Genomic DNA, 21,051 nt, shown 5'->3' on the forward strand with positions numbered 1-21,051 from the left:
ATTCTTGATTTTACTTATTTGGGTCCTTTTCTTTTTCTTTTTGATCAAACTGGCTAGTGGTTTATCAATTTTGTTAATTCTTTCAAAGAACCAGTTTCTGGTTTAATTGATCTGTTCTACTGTGTTTTTTTTTATTGTTTTGTTTTTTTTTGTTTGTTTGTTTTTTGGTTTCAATAGCAATAATTTCTGCTCTAATCTTTATTATTTCCTGTCCTCTGCTGGTTTTGGGTTTTATTTGCTGTTCTTTTTCCAGCTCCTTAAGGTGTAAGGTTAGGTTGTATATTTGAGATCTTTCTTCCTTCTTTAGGAAGGCCTTATTTAGGATTGCTATATACTTTCCTCTTATGACTGCCTTTGCTGCGTCCCAGAGGTTTTGGGTTGTGGTGCTATCATTTTCATTGACTTACATATATTTTTTAATTTCTTTAACTTCTTGGTTAGCCCATTCATTCTTTAGTAGGTTGTTCTTCAGTCTCCAAGTATTTGTTACCTTTCCAAATTTTTCTTGTGGTTGATTTCGAGTTTCATAGCATTGTGGTCTGAAAATATGCATGGTATGATCTCAATCTTTTTGTATTTACTTAGGGCTCTTTTGTGTCCCAGTATGTGGTCTATTCTGGAGAACGTTCCATGTGCACTGGAGAAGAATGTATATTCAGCTGCTTTAGGATGAAATGTTCTGAATATATCTGTGAAGTCCACCTGGTCCAATGTGTCATTCAAAGCCATTGTTTCCTTGTTGGTTTTTTGATTAGACTGATCTATCCATTGCTGTGAGTGGGGCATTGAAGTCTCCTACTATTATGGTATTACTATCGATGAGTTACTTTATGTTTGTGATTAATTGATTTATATTTTTGGGTGCTTCCACATTTGGCGCATAAATGTTTACAATTGTTAGGTCTTCTTGGTGGATAGACCGCTTGATTATGACATAATACCCTTCTGCCATCTCTTGATACAGTCTTTATTTTAAAGTCTAAATTGTCTGATAAAAGTATGGCTACTCCAGCTTCCTTTTGTTCACCATTAGCATGATAGATGGTTCTCCATCCCCTTATTTTCAATCTGTAGGTGTCTTTAGGTCTAAAGTGAGTCTCTTGTATACAGCATATAGATGGATCTTGTTTTCTTATCCATTCTGTTACCCTATGTCTTTTTTTTTTATATATGTAATTTATTGACAAATTGGTTTCCATACAACACCCAGTGCTCATCCCAAAAGGTGCCCTCCTCAATACCCATCACCCACCCTCCCCTCCCTCCCACCCCCCATCAACCCTCAGTTTGTTCTCAGTTTTTAACAGTCTCTTATGCTTTGGCTCTCTCCCACTCTAACGTCTTTTTTTTTTTTTTCCCTTCCCCTCCCCCATGGGTTCCTGTTGAGTTTCTCAGGATCCACATAAGAGTGAAACCATATGGTATCTGTCTTTCTCTGTATGGCTTATTTCACTTAGCATCATACTCTCCAGTTCCATCCACGTTGCTACAAAAGGCCATATTTCATTTTTTCTCATTGCCACGTAGTATTCCATTGTGTATATAAACCACAATTTCTTTATCCATTCATCAGTTGATGGACATTTAGGCTCTTTCCATAATTTGGCTATTGTTGAGAGTGCTGCTATGAACATTGGGGTACAAGTGCCCCTATGCATCAGTACTCCTGTATCCCTTGGGTAAATTCCTAGCAGTGCTATTGCTGGGTCATAGGGTAGGTCTATTTTTAATTTTCTGAGGAACCTCCACACTGCTTTCCAGAGCGGCTGCACCAATTTGCATTCCCACCAACAGTGCAAGAGGGTTCCCGTTTCTCCACATCCTCTCCAGCATCTATAGTCTCCTGATTTGTTCATTTTGGCCACTCTGACTGGCGTGAGGTGATACCTGAGTGTGGTTTTGATTTGTATTTCCCTGATAAGGAGCGACGCTGAACATCTTTTCATGTGCCTGTTGGCCATCTGGATGTCTTCTTTAGAGAAGTGTTTATTCATGTTTTCTGCCCATTTCTTCACTGGGTTATTTGTTTTTCGGGTGTGGAGTTTGGTGAGCTCTTTATAGATTTTAGATACTAGCCCTTTGTCCGATATGTCATTTGTACCCTATGTCTTTTGATTGGAGCATTGAGTCCATTGATGTTTAGAGTGAGTACTGAAAGATATGAATTTATTGTCATTATGATGCTTGTAGAGTTGGAGTTTCTGGTGGTGTTCTCTGGTCCTTTCTAATCTTTATTGCTTCTATTTTGAATGACAGCCTTGCTGGATAAAGAATTCTTGGCTGCATATTTTTCTGATTCAGCACACTGAATATATCCTGCCACTCCTTTCTTGTCTGTCAAGTTTCTGTGGATAGGCCTGCTGCAAACCTGATCTATCTTCCCTTGTAGGTTAGGGACTTTTTTTCCCTTGCTGCTTTCATGATTCTCTCCTTGCCTGAGTATTTTGTGAATTTGACTACGATATGCCTTGTTGATGGTCGGTTTTTGTTGAATCTAATGGGAGTCCTCTGTGCTTCCTGGATTTTGATGTCTGTGTCTTTCCCCAGATTAGGAAAGTTTTCTGCTATGAGTTGCTCACATAACCCTCTACCCTCATTTCTCTCTCTTCTTCCTCTGGGACGCCTATGATTCTGATGTTGTTCCTTTTTAAAGAGACACTGGTTTCTCTAATTCTTAAATCGTGCTCTTTTGCCTTAATCTCCCTCTTTTTGTGCTTCATTATTATCTATAAGTTTGTCCTCTATATCACTGATTCTCTGTTCTGCCTCATCCATCCTTGCTGCCACCGCATCCATCCATGATTGCAGCTTAGTTATAGCATTTTTAATTTCATTCTGGCTATTTTTTACTTCTTTTATCTATGCAGAAAGGGATTCTAATCTATTTTTGAGTCCAGCTAGTATTCTTATTATCGTGATTCTAAATTCTGGTTCAGACATCTTGCTTTGTATGTGTTGGTTAAATCCCTGGCTGTCGTTTCTTTGTGCTCTTTCTTTTGGGATGAATTCCTTCCTTTTGTCATTTTGAAGGGAGAAAGGAATTAATGAGGTAGAAAAATTGAAAAAAAATTAAAATTAAAAAATATTAAAATTAAAAATTAAACACACACACACACACACACACAAATCGAATAAATGATGCTAGATCCTAGGTATGTTTTGGTCTGGGTGTAGAAGGTGGTTTGACAGATTAGAGAAACAAACAATAACAAAAAACAAACAAAAAACAAAAAAGGGGGTGAGAGAAAGAAAAAAGAAATTGAGAATTTGAAATAATGAATACACTAAAGTAGACTAAAATACACAAAATTAGAGAATATAGTAGAAAAAAATATAAAAAAATATTTTTAATAAAAATTTAAAAATATGAATTTTTTTGTTTTCTGTATTTAAGAAAAAAGAAAAGAAACAAAAAAGAGAAAAAAAGATTAAAAAAGAAAAAAAGAAAAGATAAGACCAAAAAAAAAAAGAAATCGTTGGAAAGTTTGAAAACGTGAATACACCGTAGTAGAGTGAAATAAAATGATGCGAGTAAGATAGAATTTCAAAAAATTTACATAAAAGCAAAAAATATAGTAATAAAAATTAAATAAAAAATATTTTTAAAAGAAATTAAAAGTAAAAATGAAGTTTTTCTCTTTCTGCATTCTAGAAAAAGAAAAGAAATGAAAAAGAGAAAAAAGAAAAAGAAATAAAAAAAGGAAATTGTTTGAAAATTTGAAAAGGTGAGTATGCTGAAGTAGACTAAAATAAAATAATGGAAGTAAAGCATAATTTGAAAAAAATTACACAAAAGTAAAAAATATAGTAAAAAATTAAAGACAGATATTTTTAATAAAAATTGAAAATAAAAAATGAGTTTTTTCTCTTTCTGTATTTAAGAAAAAGAAAAGAATTGTAAAAGAGAAAAAGGAAAAAGAGAGAGAAAAAGAAAATTGAATAGATGAACCTGCTAACAGATTGAAGTAGGACTGAAATTGGTTTGCTTTCCCCTAGAGGTCAGTCCATGCAGCTCTTTATAGTCCATAAATTAAACCAGCCCTGAGGTTTGTCTTGAAGAGAGAAGTTGGCCCAGTTGGGCAGGGCTTGGTGTAACAGCTCCGCTCTCCACTAGATGGAGCTGCTAGACTACTGGGGTGGATTGTTTTGGTGCACATGCGCATGCGCGAGAGCGATGAAAAACGGCGCCAACCAGTCTGTTCTCCCGGATCAGCAATCATGCACCAGTCCTCCATCTTCAGCTCTCCTCCACTCCCCGCTTCTTCACTCTCTGTGACCAGGCCCCAGGCATTACCTCTCTCCCGAGTTTTGTCTCAGATGCGGCTATTTTCCCCGGCCCCTTACTTCCGAAGGACTGCAGCTTTGACCCGCTCCACACCTCTGCGGGAGGGTCTCACTGAGCAATGGCTGAATGAGCAGTGCCGAATGTCGGCTGCACCCAGGAACGCCTTCTGGATGCTGCTATTGCCGGTGCCCCAAGACTGCGGCCAGGTGCCAGCCCACCCTGAAAAAAGATCGCGAGACAGTGTAGCCTCAGCGTTTCGGGGACCATGGAAAATCGCAACACACATTTGGCACCAGGCTTCACCCTCAACAACCTTGCCCCAGCACCAGTCAATGTGGCCGGGGTCTGCTGGGACCAGGCGGCTTCAACAGTCTCTACCAAGTGTCCCTCCAGCAGTGGAACCGCTTTTCCCTGTGCGGCCTGAGAACCTCCCAGACCCCACTCTTTTCCTGGGGATTCACCTTTCCCACCAGAGCACCGCCAGGTATGGAGCTGCAGAGATGCAGCCTTTGTGCTCCCCTTGTTTACAGTCTTAATGGAATTTAAACCCTCTCTCCCTTTTCAGCTTAGTCCCTGCGGCTGTTTCCAATTTTCCACTTTCTCTGCAGCTGCTTTTGGGGAAGGGTGCTTTTCCCGTATGCTCCCCCCTCCCCAGTCTCTGTCCTCTCACTGCCCGCAAAAGGGGTTCCCTACCTTTCGGGGCTTCTTGCTCCCCAAGTTCAGCTCTTTGTGTCGTGTACCTGCTGAATTCTGTGGTTCAGGTTGTGCAGATTGTTGTGTTAATCTTCCAATCAGTTTTCTAGGTGTGTAGGATGGTTTAGTGTTGGTCTGGCTGTATGTCATGGATGCGAGACACACAAAAAGCTTCCGTGCTGTTCCGCCATCTTGGCTCCTTCCCCTATATTTTGGGTATTTATGAGGCAAGAGATTCTTACCCCAAATGGGACAAGCTTTCTTCTTTATAGGTCTACTCAGAATGTATTTCTCTTCTTTAAATTAACTTTAGTAGTTTACATCTTCTAAGAATTTAGATATTTCAACAGTGTTATCTAATTTATTGACATCTAAAGTTCATAGATTTTTTTAATAGTCCTTTTAATTATTGTGTCAACATTAGTGGTGTTCCTTCTTTTATTTCTGGTCCTAGTAATTTGTATCTTTCGGTCTTGTTTGTTAAGTTTCTTAATCTCTTCAAAGAACTGGTTTTCATTGATTCACTATTGTTTTTCTATTTCTCATTTTAGTAATTTCTCCCCTAATCTTTTAATTCTACCTCCTTTTGTTTTAGGTTTAGTATACGTTTTTCTCCCAGTGTTTTAAGATGGCATAATATGTTATTGATTTGAGAATTTTCTTCTTTCTTTTTTAAATTTGTTAATGTTTATTTATTTTTGAGAGAGAGACAGAGAGAGGGATAGAGAGAACTAACAAGCAGGGGCAAGGCAAAGAGAGTGGGAGACACAAAATCTGAAGCAGACTCCAGGCTCCAAGCTGTCAGCACAGAGCCTGACGCAGGGCTCAAACCCACAAGCTAGGAGATCATGGCCTGAGCTGAAGTCAGTTGCTCAACCAACTGAACCACCTTGGCTCCCCAAGAACTTTATTCTTTATGTAGGCATTTACAGCTTTAAATTTCTTTCTAGTACTGCTTTTGGTGCATATAATATCTAAGTATTTTCTCTTTTCCCTCGTGATTTCTTTTTGATACATTGCTTCTTTTTTTTTTTTTTTAAGTATTTTTTTTTTAACGTTTATTTATTTTTGGGACAGAGAGAGACAGAGCATGAACGGGGGAGGGGCAGAGAGAGAGGGAGACACAGAATCGGAAACAGGCCATCAGCCCAGAGCCTGACGCGGGGCTCGAACTCACGGACCGCGAGATCATGACCTGGCTGAAGTCGGACGCTTAACCGACTGCGCCACCCAGGCGCCCCTACATTGCTTCTTTAAAAGGGTGTTTTTAAATACCCATAATTTGTGAATTTTCTGGTTTTCCTTCTGTTGTTGATTTATAACTTCATCCTGTTGTGTTCAGATGTCCTGCAAAAATTGTATTTTAAAATCTATTCAGACTTCTTTGTGGCTGAACATATGGCATCTGCTGGAGAATGTCCCATGTACCCTTGAGAAGAATGTATATGCTGCTGTTGTTGGGTAGAGAGTTCTGTATGTGTCTGTTACATCTAGTGGATCAATGTGTGCAAGTCTTCTATTTCCTTACTGATCTTCTTTCTTGTTATTCTATCCAGTATTGAGAGTGGATTTTGAAACCTCCAATGGTTATTATATAACTGTGTATTTCTCCCTCAATTCTGCAAGTTTTTACTTTAGATATATTGATGTTCTCTCATTAGGCACATGTGTATTTAAAATTGTTACATTTTCCTGATGTATTGAAACTTTTATTAGTTTGTAATGTCCTTTTTGTCTCATGGGATATTTTTTATTAAAGGCTATTTGGCTGATATTTGCTCATCTGCTTTCTTTTGGTTATTATTTGCATGGGATATCTTTTTCTGTCATTTCCCTTTCAGTCTATCTCTGTCATTGGATATAAATTGAGTCTCTTGTAGATAGTGCATAGTTGGATCATGTTTTTCTTTGTGTGTGTGTGTGCCCTTTTGATTTTTGCCTTTCTTTAGTTAATACATTTCTTGATTTTGGAATAATTTTAGGTTTTCAGAAAACTTGTTAAGATTGTAGAGAAAGTTTACATACACCACTCACCTTTCCCCCTATTCTTAATATCTTTTTAATGTTTATTTATTTTTATTATTTCTTATTGAAGTGTAGTTGATACACAATGTTACATTAGTTTCAAGTGTATGATATAGTGGTTGGACAACTCTACATGTTATACTATGCTCACACACGTAGCTACCATCTATCACCATACAAATCTATTACAATGGAATCATGTGTTTTTGTCCATTCTGCCATTTTCTGTCTTTTTAATGGAGAGTTTAAACCGTTTACAGTTAAAGTTATTACTCATAAGGAATGACTTAACTTCTGTAATTTCGCTATTTGTTTTCTATGTGCCTTACAGCTTTTTTTGTCCCTCATTTTCTGCAATACTGTTTCCTTTGCATTTAGTTGAATCTTTGTTGTGAAATGCTTAAATTTCTTTTTGATTTCTTTCTGTGTATATTCTATAGCTTTTTTTTTTTTTTTTTTGGTATGTGGTTACCGTGGGGATTCATTTAACCTGCTAAATCTATGTCACTCACATTTTACATTATATCAGCTTACATTTAATTACATTTAAAATTCTGCTCTTGTAAAGTTTTAGCCCCACACCTTTTTGCTGTTGTCACAAAATTATATTTTTATAAATTGTGTGCTTCCAGACATAATCTATCTTTCATCTCAAAGCATTAGTATCTTAAATTATGTAGAAAACTTGGAGTTACAAGCAAAGTTTAAAAACTATTAGTTTTAAAACTCCTATTTATCCAATAGTTCCTTTATGTTTGTTATTGTTTTATATATTTGGGTGCTGCCATGGTGTGTGCATAAAAATTTAGAATTGTTATATCTTCTTGTTGGATTGTCTCCTATATTATGATATAGTGCCTTCCTTTATCTTGTTATAGTCTTTGTTTTAAAATCTAGTTTGTCTTATATAATTATTACTACTCTGGGTTTCTTTTGACATCCATTTGCATGATAAATTTTCTCCATCCCCTCACTTTCAATCTTAGGTCTAAAATTGTCTCTTGTAGGCAGCATATAGGTGGGTCTTTTTTTTTTTTTTTTAATCCAGCATGACACCCTATGTCTTTTGATTGGAGCATTTAGTCCATTTATACTTAAATTAATTGTTGATAGATATGTATTTATTGTCATTTTATTACTTGTCATTGCTTCTGGAGATTTTTCTCTGATCCTTTCTTGTCTTCACCTCCTTTGGTCTCTCCTTTGCACTCAAAGGGTCTCCTTTAATATTTCTTGCAGGGTTGGTTTAGTGGTCATGAACTCTTTTAGTTTTTGTTCATCTGGGAAATTCTTTATCTCTCCTTCTACTCTGAATGATAGCCTTGACAGATAGGGTATTCTTGGCTACATATTTTTCCCATTCAGCACTTTGAATATATCATGCCACTCCCTTCTAGCCTTCCAAGTTTCTGTTGAGAAATCTCCAGCTAGGCTTATGGGTCTTTCCTTGTAAGTTAAGGATGTCTTTTGTCTGGCTGATTTTAAGATTTTTTCTATATCGCTATATATTATGCAAATTTAGTTATAATATTTCTCGATGTTGGCCTGCTTTTGTTGATTTTGATGGGAGTTCTCTGTGCCTCCTGGATTTGGATAAGAAGAACTCTCTTGCACTATTGGTGGGAATGCAAACTGGTGTAGCCACTGTGGAAAACAATATACAGCTCCTCAAAAAGTTAAAAATATAACTACCCTATATTCAGCAATTGCACTATTAGGTATTTACCCAAAATATACAAAAAGATGAATTCAAAGGGATACATGCACCCCGATGTTTATAACAGCATTATCAACAATAGCCAAATTATGGAAACAGCCCAAGTATCCATCAATAAATGAATGGATAAAGAAGAAATGGTATGTGTCTACAATGAAATGTTACTTAGCCATAGAAAAAAATGAAATCTTGCCATTTGGAATGACATGGATGGAGCTAGAGAGTATTAGGCTTAATGAAATAAGGCAGTCACAGAAGGACAAATACCATATAATTTCACCCATAGGTAGAACTTAAGAAACAAAACAAATAAGAAAAGAGAAAAAAAAGAGGCAAACTAAGAAATAGATGGTTAGCTATAGAGAATAAGCTAATGGTTACCACAGGGGAGGTGGATCAGGGGGTAGGTTAAATATGTGACAGAAATATGCGCTTGTGATGAGCCCTGGGAAATGTTGAGTCACTATATTGTGTACTTGAAACTAATATTATATGTATGTTAACTAACTGGAATTTGAATAAAAATTTAAAAAACCCTAATAGTAGTTTCTAATGTACCAGTCTCTTAAATCATGTAGAAAACAAAAAGTGCAGTTAAAACCATTGTTAAAATAGTACTAGTTTTTATAATTATCCATGCATTTACCTCTGCTAAAATCTTTGTATCTTCAGATACCTTTGAGTTAGTATCCGGTGTCCTTTCATTTTCCCTTGGAGGACTCCGTTGAACTTTTCTCTCAGTATAGGTCTAGTGGCAAAAGATTTCCTTAGGTGTTGTTTATCTGGAAATGTTTTAATTTCTCCCTCACTTTTGGAGGACAGTGTTGCCAGATGCAGAATTTTTTGTTGCATTCAACATGCCAGATGCATTCTTTTCTCTTAGCGCTTTGAATATGTTGGCCCACTGCCAACTTCTGACTTCTGATTTCTGATTAGAAATCTATTGATAATCTCATTGATAATCACTTGTATGTGACGAGTCAATTTCCTCTTGCTGCTTTTAATATTCTCTCTTTATCTTTCTAAATTTTGATCCATAATGTGTCTTGATTTTAGTGATTTGAATATGTTGTCCCACTGCCTTCTGATTTCTGATTTCTTATTATAAATCTACTGAGGGGCACCTGGGTGGCTCAGTCAGTTAAGCGTCTCACTTCAGCTTAGGTCATGATCTCACGGTTTGTGAGTTTGAGCCCCGCGTCAGGTTCTGTGCTGATGGCTCAGAGCCTGGAGCCTGCTTTGGATTCTGTGTCTCCCTCTCTTTCTATCCCTCCCTGACTAGTGGTCTGTCTCTGTCTCTCAAAAATAATAAATGTAAAAAAAAATTTTAAAAAGCAATCTATTGATAATCTTATTGATAATCACGTACAATCTTATTGATAATCACTTGTACGTGATGAGTCAATTTCCTCTTGCTGCTTTTAATATTCTCTCTTTATCTTTCTAAACTTTGATCATAATGTGTCTTGATGTGAGTGTCTGAGTTCATTTTGCTTGGAGTTTGTTGAGCTTCCTGGATATTTATATTCATATCTTTCATCCAATATGGGAGGCTTTCAACCATCATTACTTAAAATGTTCTCTCTATCCCTTTCTTTCTCTCTTCTCCTTCTGAACATCCACAATGTATATGTTGGACTCTTAGGCTATGTTCTCTTTTCTTAAATCTTTTAACTTTCTCTTCTTCAGCCTGTATCATTTCCATCGTTTTCTTTTCAGGTTCACTGATAATTTCTTTCACTTGCTCGAATCTGCCTTTGAATCCCTGAAGTGAAATTTTCATTTCATTTATTGTATTTTTCAGTTCTAGAATTTGTTTTTGGTTTCCATTTAGATTTTCTATCCTTTTATTGACATTTTTATTTTGCACACACTTTTCCCTTGACTTTATCCACATCTTGCTTTAGTTATCTGAGAATCTTTAAGGCAGTCATTTTAAAGTCATTGTCTAGTATATCTGCCATCAGGTCTTTCTCTGGGACAGTTTCTGTTGACTTATTATTTTCCTCTCAATAAGCCTTAGTGTCCAGTTTCTTGGAGTGTCTTGTGATTTTTTTTGAAAAATGAAAAATTGAATCTAATGGTGTGTCAAATCTGGAGATGAGACTTTCCTCCCTTCTCCAGGAGATCAATGGGGAGATCAATGATGGATGGCAGTGATTGGATGAAGTAGATGAGTTTTGCACTCCCAATCATTCAGTCTGTATACTGTGCCTCTTCCACTGAAAGCATGAAGGTATTTCTGTATAGCGTGGGGAATTCTTCCTTCTGGATCTTCTTGGCAACACTTCACCTATATAGCCTTTGTGTATATAATCTCCCCAATGGAGAAGTTGGGGTAGACAACTTAATTTTCCATTGTTGGTAGGCAAATCAGAGCCACCATTTTTTTTACTTACTTTTCTTCTCTTCTTCTTACATAAATTCAAGAATGGAAAAATCTTATAAACACTGATTTTTTATACCTTGAGCCATTGTCTTTTAAGCTCATTTAAAAAACCAAATACCTTGATGATATACAATGAGAGGTTAGCCTGAGAGTTGTTATCATTGCCTGGGATCTATAGAAAGTTCTTCTTCTTTGACATTAGAGGGGAAAGACACAAACAAATGTATGCTTTTTTGATTAATTATAGTAGCCTAACCCTATCTCCCCTGTTTCCTTAAAATTGTATTCAATTGTCAAGGTGGTTCTAATATTCGGCATTTTCCATAAAGTCTTTTTCCTTACTTTTTATTACTTACTAGAAGACCATATTCTCTCGTTTATAAGGGATCTGATCTAAAATATTCATTTGAAACTTTGTCTTTGTCATCTTGTGTTATTCATAATTTTTAAGTATGTCTTGCCTCTGCTCCCCAGCTTGATACTTCAAAGACTAGCTGTACATTCTTGTTAAAAATGGTGCAATACACTGAGAAAAGTGCTTTCCTATATTTTGTTAAATTTATTAACTTAATTTCAAATGAGATTAATGCTCTACTTTGAGGAATTTGTACTTTATATTTTGAATTTATCCTCAATATGTAGCAATCATTCATTATGTAAAATATTTTAAAAATATAATAGAGAATAATTTCAGCTAATCATCTGTTGTCACATGAAGTTGATTTGAATCCCAGGTAGACATCTGCATATTGCTAATGAGTTCTCACCTAAGGGCCTTCCTTAAGTGAGCTGACATGGTGCAGTGTTGTACAGGTAACAGGTTTGCTGGGCCATTGATTCTCTCAGTCCTTCATTCAAGTAGGAGGCCCATGGGTTTCCAAATCCCCTGTCCCTGTAAACTCTGGTCAGGAGCATTCTCATCTACTTGTTCAAATGTTGTACAAAAAGGGTCATTTTCTTTGCTCATATGTTGTGCAAAAAGGGTCATTTTCTTTGGAGGCACTGCTGCAAAAGCATTGAAGGAGAATAGGGCCATAGACAGCATCTTATTTAGGTATCAGTAAAATTTTAGCATTAACTACTTTGACTACTCCAGCAAGCATGAAATAGAAAGGTTAATGATAAGCTTCAAATAGGTATTTATTTATTTATTTATTTATTTATTTATTTATTGTTTTAAATTGTTTACCTCATAAACTAGAAAGATAGAAACCTTGTATTCAGCTTAGAATTGGGATTCTAATATTATCATCACAAAGTTCCTTGTGTGAAGCAATCTTTCAAATGTAGACTGTACAAAATTTAAAGAACAAAAAAGAGCTATATTATCAACATTGACAGACTCTGCTACCAAGTTACTTCCACAGTTAGGCTGGGAAACAAGACAGTCACTCATAAACAGTCAGTATACAGATGAAAATTAAAGAGAGCATCACAGAATGTGTCAGATAGATATGGAACTGTGAGGTCTGCTACAGTCAGAGATGACTCCCAAAGCAGAAGGCTCTTGAATGGGCTGGATGGTGGGTGTGAATGATTGGTGGAGAAGGGGGAGGAGGAAAAGGGAAAACATTTTAGGAAGCAGAAACACTTGGAGCAGAGTGACCAGAGTAGAGTACTCATTGGACACTGGTAACACAGGTGGGCAGCTGCCAGATGTGGTCTGACATAACTGGAGTATTTTCTTTGAGTCAAAGATTCTCCTAAGTATTGTGAAATTAACATCTCCAGTGAATATTTGTCATGATTATTTTTTTTCCTTACAGAGAAGCACTTGACGGCTTTGTAAAGTTAATGGAACAACTGGAAATTCCATGCATTGATTGCTAAGGAGAGGCAATATCATGGGTTCCTTAAAAAAATGAGAACTTTGATCTGGTATTTGTTGAAGCATTTGACTTCTGTTCTTTCCTGGTTGCTGAGATGCTTGGGAAGTCATTTGTGTCAATTCTTCCCACACCGTTTGGAAGTGTGAACCATGGGCTACAAAGCCTTGTTTGTGTCTTATGTTCTAGTGTTCCATTCCTTGCTAACTGATCACATGGACTTCTGGGGCAGAGTGAGGAATTTTCTGATGTTCTTTGATTTCTTCATCAGACAATGGAGAATCCAGACTACGTTTGACAACACCATCAAGGAACATTTCCGGAAGGCTCTAGGCTGGTTTTGTCTCATCTTCTAAAGAAAGCAGAGCTGTGATTTGTTAACTCTGACTTTGCCCTTGAATTTGCTAGGCCCCTGCTTCCCAACACTGTGTATGTTGGAGGCTTAATGGCCAGACCTGTTACAAGTACCACAAGTAAATGAAACCTTAGCTCTTAATGTGGACCTCTTGCAAAACTCTTCAGTGCAGAGTTGGTGGTTCCCTTCCCAGTGGGAACTGAGAGTGAAGTAGAGTGAGACAAGCAAAACACCTAAGATATACTAATTTAATTTAATTTAATTTAATTTAATTATTATTTTTATTTTTTCTATTCTATCATCTTTTATTTTACTGTGATCAAAATAGGTAATATGAGATCTACCCTCTGAACAAATTTCTAACAGCCCAACATTTAAGTATAATTATTATTATTTTAGGTTTATCCATTTACTTTGAGAAAAAGAGAGTGGGTGCAAGGTTGTGAATGGGGGAGGGGTAGAAAGAGAGGGAGAGAGAGAATCCTAAGCAGGCTCTGTGCTATCAGTTCAGAGCTGGGCACAGAGCTCGATCCCACAAACTATGAGATCGTGACATGAGCCAAAATGAAGAGTCAGACCCTCAACTGACTAATCCACCCAGGAGCCCCATACAACACAGAATTATTGACTGTAGGTACCATATTTACCTCAGATCTCTAGATCTTATTCATCTCACTTACCTGTAACTCTTTTTCCTTTGAGTAGTAAGTAGTCATTACCCCTTCCCCCAACCCCTGGAAATGAAAGACTACTTTTAATTCTATGAATTTGACTTTCAGATGTCTTATATAATTGAAATCATGCAATGTTTGTTTTCTGGCTTACATCACTTAGCATAAAGTGATAAAGGTTCATCCATGGTTTCACATACTAAAAAATTTCCTCCTTTTTAAAAATTAAATAGTATTCCATTGTGTGTATGTGTGTGTGTGTGTGTGTGTGTGTGTGTGTGTGTGTGCGCGCTCGCCACAATTTCTTTATTCATCTTTTGATGGATATTTTGGTGGTTTTCTCATCTTAGCTATCACAAATAGTTCTACAATGAATGTGGGAGTGCAGATATCTCTTTGAGATCCTGATTTTGTTTTCACGACTATATGCACAGAAATCAGTTTGATAAATCATAAGGTAGTTTTATTTCTAAATTTTTGAGGAATGTCCACACTGTTTTCCATAATGGCTGCACCATTTTGCATTTCCAACAACAATGTATAAAGTCCACAATTTCTCCATATCCTCAACCCTTGTCTGTATGCTTTTTGATAATAGTCATACCCACAAGTGTGAAGTGACACTTCATTGTGGTTTTGATTTGCATTTCCCTGATGACTAGGTTGTGGATTTTTTCATATATCTTTTGGTCATTTGTACTTTATCTTTGGATAAATGTGTATTCAAGTACTTAGCCCATTTTTTAATAGGTTTATTAGGATTTTTTTACACTTTTGCTATTGATTTGTGGACCATGCTGTATACTTTGGAGATTAACCTCTTTTCAGGATATGGTTTTTAATATTTTCCATTCTCTGGGGTGTTTTAGTCTGTTGACTGTTCCTTTAGCTGTGTAGAGCTTTTTGGTTTTATTTATTTATTTATTTATTTATTTATGCCTGTTCATGGACCTATATCATTGAAATCATTGCCAAGACCAATACCATAAAGTTTTCCCTCCTGTGTTTTCTTCTAAGAGCTTTGTATTTCAGGTATTATGTTTAATTCTCTAATCCATTTTGAGTTTTTTGTATGCTGTAAGGTAAAGGTCCAATTTTATTCTTGTTCATGTGGATATCCATACGCTGGGATTCTCGTGATAGGGTATTTTCAAAACTATCTGCCAGCTCTCATGAGTTTGGTTAACATTTTCCTTGGGTGCAGTACCTTTTCATTTGGTTTCTGGATTTCTTACAAGGGAAATTTCAACATGAAATGTTGCTAAACTGGCATGTTTGTAGGGGGAAGGAGCATCCAGGGCTTCCTACTCTGCCATCTTGCTGATTCCAGGGTCCACTTTTAAGGAAACACTTCCTGCAATGGTCATGGAAGTACTGTTAGGTCCCACATGACCCTGAGATTGAGGGTCTTCTTAAATAATGATACCCAGGTCTCTTGTTATGCCTTACCATAGACCTAGCCTTGGTGGTAAAAATGCTTCAATAAATCCATCTATCTATCTATCTATCTATCTATCTATCATCTATCATTTTTTTAATGTTTATTCATTTTGGAGAGAGAGAGAGAGGGAGAGAGAGCAGAGAGAGAGAGAGACAGAGAGAGAGGGAGAGAGAGCACAAGCAGGGGAGGAGCAGAAAGAGGGAGACACAGAATCCGAGGCAGGCTCCAGGCTCCAAGCTATCAGCACAGAGCCCAATGCAGGGCTTGAATTCACAAACCATGAGATCATGACCTGAGCTGAAGTCAGACACTTAACAAACTGAGCCACCCAGGCACCCCATCAATAAATCAATATTTTAATTTTCATTTTTTATTATCACAGTAAATAATCATGGAGTGCGAGGCTACCACATGAATGAATTTTTGTGGAGATAAGTTACCCATGTGATATATTAAAAAAATAAGACATAGTATAACCGGGTTAGGACTGTTTCGACTCACAGCAAGAACTGTGGGCATTATCTCCAATGTCTCCTTCTTATAGAGGCCTGGTTCCTGACTCAGCTTAGATTTTCTGATTTGATTGGTCTGGGAGTGGGTCTAGGTATTGTAAGTTTTAAATGTTACCCAGATGGTCTGAATGCAGAGCCTGAACTCATAACCACTGCTCTAATAGTTATAAAAATGAAGTAGAGCTAAGTTTAGTGGTTGCCTGTTGCCTGCAGGTAGGTACTGGGTTACTATTATATGGACATTATCTCATATATTGTATATTGTGCCACCTTGGGAGAACTGTCATGATCTCCAGTTTTATAAATGAGAGGACAGATGTTCAGGTGATGTACATAATATTCCAACACGATTCATCTCAGAGCAGCAAAAGCCCATATCTGGCCTGGACTTTCTAGGCACTAAAGTCTCTATTCTTTCCCTACTGATCTTGCACTGAGTGAACAGAAAAAGTTGGGGGAATGGTTCATGGGCAAAATGGACTTTGGTTCATGGTGGCATTTAAAAAAAAATTATATTTATGTTTACTTTGGTTTAAATGCTGGATTGCTCTATGTGAGAAGGATCCATATCTATTTTCTTACTGCTGAATATTCACTACTTAATACTGTACCTACAGCAAAGTAGACCCTTAACAGTAAGTGATAAATGTTGAATAAATTGGCAAAAACTCTTCAACATTATATTAAGATGGAGTTATAGAGAATTTAACCCTTGGGTCAGTAAGAAATGTCTATTGGAAACCCTGAAAAATAAATTAAGGGCTGTATATTTTACACTCTGTGAATCTGAAGAAACAGAACTGGGAAGGAAGACACACCAAGTTGAGAGAACAGGGGGCCCCATGTGTGGAGATATAAGGAAGATGGCCATGAGGCTGGGTTCCTTTGGTGACACTGGCCAGACCACAGAGTGGTCGATTCAATTGCATAAATAAGACTAGGCCAAAACACAGATCTTACCTGACATGATGGTAGGTCAAGTCTTGGAAGTGAGACAGGAGTTATTAAAGAAGAGAATAATGGAAGTGAAGGTGTATAAACTTTGAGATAACAGATTTTGGCTTTGTACAGTTTTTCTTCTCTTATTTCCCAAGTTTTCTGTTGTGGCCAAACATAGTATAAATTTTACCACTTTAGCCATTTTGAAGGGTACAGTTCAGGGGCATTAAGAACTTTCATATTGTTGTGCAACCATTACCTGCCTCCATCTCTAGAACATTTTTCTCTTCCCAAACTGAAACTTCATACCCACTCAACAGTGACTCCTCGTTTCCTCTCTGCATCCAGACCTTGGCAACTACTATTCTCCTTTTTTCTGTATGAATTTGACAATTCTAGGTGTCTTATGCAGGTGGAACCATACAATAAATGCTCTTCTGTGATGGCTTGTTTCACTTTGCATAATATCTTCAAGATTCAGGTATGTTGTAGCATGTGTCCAAATTTCTTTATTTTTTAAGGCTGAGTAATATTTCATTGTATGTATATGCCACATTTGTTTATCTATTCATCTGTTGATAGACACTTGGGTTACTTCCAATTTTGGCTATTGTGAATAATGTTGCTATGAAAAGTAGCGTACAAATATTTGTTTGAGTCCCTGCTTTTAATTCTTTTGGGAATATACTGAGAAATGGAGTTTCTGAGGCATATAATTGTAATATTTAATTTTTTGAGGAACTGCCATATAGTCTTTCACAGTGGCTGCACAAATTTACATTTCCACCAACAACGCACAAGGATTCCAATTTATCCATACTTTCACAAACACTTGTCATTTTCTGTTTGTGTGTGTGTGTGTGTGTGTGTGTGTGTGTGCATGTGTGTGTTTTAGTTTTGTTATTCGCCATCCTAATGGGTGGGAATTGGTGTCGCATTATGGTTAGATTAAAATTTCCCTGATTAGTGAATTTTACCATTTCATAAACTTATTAGACATTTATATATCTTCTTTGAAAAAATATCTGTTCAAGTCTTTGCCAATTTTTGGATTTTGATGGGGGGGTTGGAGAGAGTTATAGTTCTTAATTTAATCTGGATATCAATCCTTTATCAGCTATATGACTTGCAAATATTTCTCCCACTTCCTTGGTTGCCCTTTTACTATGTTGATAGTGTCCTTTGGTTCATAAAGTTTTTATTTTTTATACAATTTTTTATTGTATAATATTGTATAATTTTTATAAAATTTTTTATTTTTATAAGAAATACAATTTCACTATTTTTTATTTTGTTGACTGTGCTATTGGTGTCTTATCGAAGAAATCACTGCCAAATATAATGACATGAAGATTTCTCCCTATATTTTTTGCTAAGAGTTTTATACTATTAACTCATACCTTTAGATCTCTAGTCCATTTTATGCTGATTTAGAGTATGGTATAATAAAACTGGTTCAAACTCAATCTTTAGTATGTGGATATCCAGTGTTCCAACACCATTTATTGAAAACACTGTCTTTTATTTTATGAATGGTCTTGGCACATTTGTCATAAGTTATTTATCTATCTATCTATCTATCTATCTATCATCTACAGAGAGTATGAGTGAGGGAGGGGGAGAGGGAGAAGGAGAGAGAAAATCTTAAGCAGGCTCCATGCCCAGTGTGGAGTCTGTCATGGGGCTCAGTTTCACGACTGTGAGATCATGACCTGAACCGAAATCAAGAGTGAGATGCTTAACCAACTGAGTTATCCAGGCGCCCCTGTCATAAGTTATTTGACCAAATATACATCTTGTTTTTTATTCACGTATGTATATATCTATCTTTATGCCAATACCACATTATTTTGATTATTGTTGCTTTGTATTACATTTTGATATCTGGAAATGTGTGACCTTCAACTCTTCTTTTTGTCAATGATGTTTTGTGTACTCAGGTTCTTTTGAAGTTCCATATGAATTTTAGAGTAGGTTATTTCTGCAACAAAATGTTATTCACTATTGATAGAGATTGTATGGTATCTGAGATCATTTTGGATAGTAATGACATCTTTAAAGTATTAAGTCTTAGAGCCCAGTAAGCCTGGGCTTTATTCCATTTATTTGTGTCCTTTTATCTTATTTTATTTTGCCTTATTTAATTTTATTATTTTCACGTTTATTGTTGAGATGCTTTCCCTGGTGTTCTGAAAGATTTCAGCCTGACATATTCTGATCTGTTCCTGATTTACAACAGCTCACCCACGCATCCTTTTTTTTTGTCACCCACGGTGGAATGAATAGCATAATGGAGGCCATCCAACATGGTATGCCCATGGTGGGGATTCCCATCCTTGGAGATCAGCCTGAAAACTTGGTCTGAGTAGAAGCTAAAAGTTTGGTGTCTCTATCCAGATTATGCAGATAAAGGCAAAGACATTTGCTCTGAAGATGAAGAAAGTCATGGAAGACAAGTGGTATGGAGCTCTCTGAACTTGTCGTCATTTAGGCTGAATGAAGATATGAAATACGAAGGGCCCTGTGTGGCACATTTTTGCAATAAAAGTGAAACTTCCAGGACACAGAATGATATTAGTATGATACTAACAGCTAACCTATTTCCTCTGAGAGCAAGACTAGGCATTTAGGTTATATGCCAAGAACAATTTTCTACCAAAAGGGTTGTGAAGATTCTGAGGGGATTTTGGGGCTGCTTATAGTAGAATTGCACTGAGGCAGAGGTTGCCTTTCTGTCCTCTAATATGCCAAATTGTTTCCTGCCTCAGGTGCTTTGTCAGTGCTGCTTCCTAGAACATCCTTCCTTCTCCTCTCAGGACTGGCTCCTTCATGGCAGTCAGGCTCATGTCCAATGTCCTTTCCTCAGATAGGTGATCTTTGTCTGACAGTCCTAAATGCACTTCTCTCTCACCCCCTTCAATCATAATTCATTTTTCCTTCTTAACACTTCTCAGGATCAGTAACTACCCCATTTCTTTCGTTTTAATTTGTTGTGCATCACTCACACTAGAAAGTAGAGAGGAAGCTCCCCTGGATGGCCCAGTGTGTCTCTTGCTTTCCCCTGCATCCCCAGGGCCTAACACAGGGCCTGCCACACAGTAAGTTGGGATGAATTTCTGTTGAGTCAGTAAAAGGGCCCATGATGTCTTAGGTAAATTCCCATCCAGCACAATGATCTGATAACCAGGATTAACTGACTTATTAGGATTTCAGGGACATCTACCCTGAGTCGTGGGTATGTTACATCCCATATATTCATATATATTTTTTCCTTTAGCGACCTTAAGCCTCCTGGGTAGAGACTTCTCCTTGCAGCTTGGTCACTGTTTTATAGTTTAGCACCTTTAGCACTAGGCAAGGAACTTTGCGTGGAGGGACCAGTTTAAACCTTTCAGTGGAACCAGTTAGACTATGGCAAGACCAGGCCAACAACTTTTCCTTGAAAATGAGTCTTCTGTGTGTGGAGGGAAGAGTGTGTGTGATACAAGGTCTCTAAGACTTCTGGGACCACATGAGTAACGCCCCACCTCTGGGTCTGCCAACAGGTACAAGTCAGCAGCGGTGGCCGCCAGCATCATCAGGCGCTCCCACCCCCTGACCCCTTCCCAGAGGCTGGTGGGCTGGATCGACCACATCCTCCAGACAGGGGGTGCGGCCCACCTCAAGCCCCACGCCCTGCAGCAGCCGTGGCATGAGCAATACCTGCTGGACGTCTTCTTGTTCCTGCTGGTGGTCACCCTGGGCACCCTGTGGCTCTGCGGGAAGCTGCTGGGCATGGTGGCCAGGTGGCTGTGTGGGGCCAGGAAGCTGAAGAAGGCCTGATGGGGGTGCAGCCTTGATGGGTGTTTGGGGAGCCACTGGTTCTAGAAGGCTTTCCCCAGCACAGGGCAGCCCTGGTGTCTTCCCCATATTGGCACCTGAGGGTGGCACGCAAATATTTCCTCACCATTTACTGCATCTGTTTAGAAATTCTTATGATGTAATCTTGGGATTCTTTTTTCAAGTTGTGGTAAAAAATATATTCTATAAAATTTGCCATTCTAACCATTAAGTGTACAGTCAGTGGCATTAAGCACATTGACATCATTGTGCAAACATCACTGTCACTCATTTCTGAACTGCTGTCATCAACCCAAATTAAAACTTCATGCTGATCAAACAGTGATTCCTCATATCCTTGCCCCCACCTCTCACGCCA

The 21,051-nt window shown here is 37.4% G+C and overlaps 1 pseudogene; it reads left to right on the forward strand.

Annotated features, from left to right (window-relative positions):
- The first annotated feature begins 4,425 nt into the window (after positions 1-4,425).
- LOC124510265 (UDP-glucuronosyltransferase 3A1-like) lies at positions 4,426-20,675 on the forward strand (annotated as a pseudogene).
- The last annotated feature ends 376 nt before the right edge of the window (positions 20,676-21,051 follow it).

The sequence above is a fragment of the Lynx rufus genome, unplaced genomic scaffold, assembly GCF_022079265.1.
Source record: "Lynx rufus isolate CCGP_SWC_20201006 ecotype Redwood Valley unplaced genomic scaffold, mLynRuf1.p SCAF_1, whole genome shotgun sequence".
Lineage (NCBI taxonomy): Eukaryota > Metazoa > Chordata > Mammalia > Carnivora > Felidae > Lynx > Lynx rufus.